Consider the following 4,559-nt stretch of genomic DNA (forward strand, 5'->3'; position numbering starts at 1 on the left):
TAGAACGGTCTCAGAACCTCCATGGAAACAGTATTTCTGTTATGCTTCAATAACAGTTTGAGGAACCCTAGAACCCGTCTGAGGGCTTAATCTGAGTCCACTCAAACATCTGTGGGATGTTTTGAATAAACAGGTCCAGCCCATGGAGGCTCCACCTCAGAACTTCCAGAACTTAAAGGATCAGGTTAAACTCCTGCAGAAACCACCTGTTAGGTGGAGTTTTACTTCTGACTGAAGACGTGTGGAGGAGGACTGTTGGAGCAGAACAACTTCATGTCTCAGAAACAATAAGCTGCTGAACGTCGGGAGTTTTTATTTCCATGTTTCTAAAACCAGATGCATTTAGCCGAGCCTCAGCATGAAGCTGCTGTTTGAGTGGAAGTGACACAGATTTACTGTGTTTGTAGAAGAAGAAGTGACTCTCTGCCTCGGAGCCGATCCTTTATGTGTGGTTTCTCATTGGTGTGCACGTCACGTACACATCACCTCCAGCTGAGCTGATGTTAGTGTTTATATTACTGCCATTAATCACAGCCAGCAGTCTGCTTCCTGACTTCTTCTCGTCTTCATGCATGTGCTGAAAAAAGACCTGAAAGAGGATTCTACACACCGCTCCGCTCTAAGATCAGTAAATAAAGTTAACGGACTGGAATTAGCATGACAGCTGATGTTAGTGTCTGATTTTCAAAAGGCAAAGCCTGAAATTATCACCAGGGCAGAGTCATTACAAGTTTTTATTTAGGAGATTTATTCAGATGATGACACTAATTCTGATCAGTTCGGGAATTATTTCAGAGCAAACGCTTTAAATCTTCTCATTACAATATGGATGCTAAAACTGTTCATCTATCAAGTGTTTTAAAGCAGTTGAAGGAACTGTAGATCAACACTTTTTATTGGACATGTTTGGATGCCATTGATGGGGTTTTTACTCCTGGAGATTTAACTCAGAGATTTAATAATCTGAGATTAAATTCAAAAAGGAACCAGGAAGAACTCAAACCCAACTTCAGTGAGTAACAGAACCAGCTCTTCAAAATAAATCAGGAAGTGAAACAAACACAGAATCTTAAAACCAGGAGGCTTATTCTGTTTTATTTTATTCTCTATTTATCTGTATGTTTATTAGTTGTTTCCTGAAGTCTCTGGTTTAGAGACTCTTTTATGACTGTTCTTGATTCGTGTTCATGCCGCCATCTTGACCAGGACTCCCTGAGATGATTTATCTTCCTGGTAATATAAAGGCTCAATAAAACCAATAAATTCAATAAAAATCTGTCCTCTCTCATGTGATCACCTCGCCCACCTTTCACGTCAAGTTTAAAAATAAATTCCAACAAAATAAAAATATACTATTAAAAACGGCGCTACAAAGATAGAACTTTGTGAGATTAAACTCCAGGAAATCAAATAAAAAGTACAAAATGTGAGAAACAGGAAGTGGTTGATGTTCATGGACCCAAGAAAAACTGCAGGAAGAAGTTCTGCCACATCTGAAGAACAAGTCAAAAACAAGATTGAAACAGGAGTTCGGAGGATCAGAACCCAGCTGGTCTCTGTGTCGACCTGGTTCGGCAGGTTCAAACCCATCCAGGTTCTGAACAAACATCAGCTGCTGGTCTGAACATGAACCCCAACAACATGAAAACAAGCTTCTTTAACGAAACCGGGATGAATCTGAGGAGCAACTGTTGAAATCCTGCATCACTGGGAACAGGAGGAGGAGGAGGACGAGGAGGAGCAGGAGGAGGAGGAGGAGCAGGAGGAGGAGGAGGAGGAGGAGGAGGAGGAGGAGGAGGAGGAGGAGGATAATGTCAGGAAGAGACGAAGCTCTGACAGGACATGAATACTAAACACATGAGAGGAGAGGAAACAAGTCACTGGAAACCAGGTCTACCTGTCATCCAGCAGAGAGGAGCAGATCTGAAGAAATGTTCTGCAGAACTTCGGAACGATGAGCAGCAGAAAGCCAGCGAGACAGAAGGAAACAAACCTTCATGCTGCTCAGATGGAGGCTGCAGGAGAACCTTCAGGGTCCAGTTGTATCTGTTTAATGTATTTGTCAGAGAGAATCTGAGGAAGTGTCACTGTGACCCGTTAAATTCAGAGCCTCCTGTCAGAACGTCCCTTCAGATTTCACACCCACAGCTTTTCTTTACAAATTCACACATAAAACAACAAAAACACAGTGAATTTGGTTTTTTTACTCCTCTAAGATTTAACAGCTGAATAAAACTGTGTTTCTGTCTCCTGTTGTCTTTCTGTGAATCACCTGAGAAGAGGGAGGAAGAGGACATTCACAGAAAGGCTTTCCTGTTTCTGTGGTTTTATGTGTTGGAAGAAGAATACATCAGTCTGAAGGAGGTTTGTTTGAAGGGGAATAGTTAATAGACTTTTAATAGATGTTAATAAATCAAGCTTAATGTTTTAGAACTAAATAAACAACATCGTCTCCAATGGAGGGAAAACGTCAACTTTTAATTTATATTCAGACATAATATTTTTCATCCTATTGTTGGGTAAATAACAAAAAATACAAGAAGAACTTCTCACATTAACCACCCAACAAAGTCCACATCTGGCTGAAGATGAGTTTCAGAGGAGTTGAAACATGAATTACTGCCAGCATTTCACTGGTTAACGGTTCATCTGGTCAGGTGTTTGGGTTCAGTTTTATTTTAGTTTAGTTTTATAATACAGTAAAAATGTTTCCCCTGTTGTCCCTGCAGGCTGGTACAGGTTCAGGTACAACAACAAACGGTGTGAGGACTTGATAAAAGCGATAAAGATAATTTAAATCAGCTGTGGTTCTTCATAGGACCAGTGGGTCGGGACCCCTGGAGGCTGCAGACACAGAATGACAAGAAAATGCAGAAATTTTCATTTGGAGTCCTTCTGAGCGACTTGTTAGCAGGAAGTTCCCCCACAGCTACAAGCATCCAGCTCTGCAGAATCCATAAACGGAGACCGGTCCCAGCACCTGGGATGACTGCTCTGTTCTGACAGTAAATCTGTCTCATCGGGTTATCGAACATGAGGATGATGATATTTTCTCACCTTCATAGTAACTGGCGTCACGCTGCTCTGTCTGATCTGATAAAAGTCAAACTGTCTCACTTCCACAGCAGAACCTTCTCCGCCCCAAAGAGCCGACAGAAACGTTGGTGTTGATGCGATCAGTGTCTCTAAGAAGACAACAGGAGACATCTGAGGACACGCTCACCAATCAGCTGTCGCTCTGAACGGGCAGGGATTTAAGATTTTCCTACCATCCCTACATGATGATTAGCTGAAAACACTCAGTCTGAACCAGACTTCAGCTCATCGTTAAATGTATTTTAACTAAACGTTAACTCCACCTCTAAAGATCTGAACTATCCCTTTAACTGTTGATCTGACCGCTTCACCACCGTCCAGCTCCAAACTGGTAATGAAACATGCCTTCAGTGGTCATTTATAAAAAGTAAGTAACAATAAATTGCTGTTTTATTTTGGCGGTCTGACTGCAGCTCCACGCAGGAAGTGTGTGTGTCGTTGTGGACGACACACACACTTCCTGTGTGGATCCAGTCTTCTGTAAATGGACCCTGAAGGCTTGGTTGGAGTTTTGCATCAGTCACTCCTCATTAAGTTTGGACTAAGAGCCAGAAGGATAATTGGGCCATTACAGGAGAACATCGACATACCTTTAATTGAAAAGGAGCCTCAAGTTCCTCCTTTATGTCTTTGAAAAGGAACTTTGGAAACTTAGAAAATCCTGTTTTATATGTTCAACTTTTTTTATTTGAGCAAATAAAACATTAAATTCTGTGCGGTTTGTTTGGTTATTCGCAGTAATTGGTTGATGCTTCAGTTTCTGAGTTTAGATAGCAACAGGATTCAGTCCTGCATTAAAGTTCACAAACAGGAAGCTGTCAAGGCTTCATCAGAAGGAAACCAAACGTTTCCGAACATAAAGATATTCTGACGTGTGAGCGGGGAACAAAACTGTTAAAGCAGCCGTTTGTCTGTGAAACTCCCTCTGATGGAGCCAAACTCCACATGAAACGGAGGAGAGGAGCGTAAATCATCCCGGATTCTGTTTGAAGCGTGACGTCAGCAGGAGGGACGGTGGGAAACATCCACAGAGCAGCGGGGGGAGGCGGATGAAAGCACGAGGCACAAAAATCTGAATCTGTGTAACTGAAGAGGAACCTGTCAGTGTTTCACCTGAACAGGGTGCAGCTCAGAGCGGCTCTCAGGGGGACTTCGGTGTCAGGAGGACACAGGTGAGGCGGTTTCCTACAGGTAGGATATTTGAACCATAGTCATGCATAGAGAACCATGCATGTCAATGGAGACACGTGTTCCAGCTTTAAACAGGTTTCTGTATTTATTTAAGGCTGAAGCAACAAAATATTTATCAAAACAAGAAACTCAGCTCCATTTCAGAAACATTTAGAGTTCCTGAGAAACGAGAGGAGGAGGAGGAGGAAGATGATTCCCTCAGAGAGTCAAGTTTTACTGCTCTGACAGACAGACAGGCAGGCAGACAGACAGACAGACAGACAGACAGACAG

The sequence above is a fragment of the Kryptolebias marmoratus genome, linkage group LG4 (assembly GCF_001649575.2).
Source record: "Kryptolebias marmoratus isolate JLee-2015 linkage group LG4, ASM164957v2, whole genome shotgun sequence".
NCBI lineage: Eukaryota > Metazoa > Chordata > Actinopteri > Cyprinodontiformes > Rivulidae > Kryptolebias > Kryptolebias marmoratus.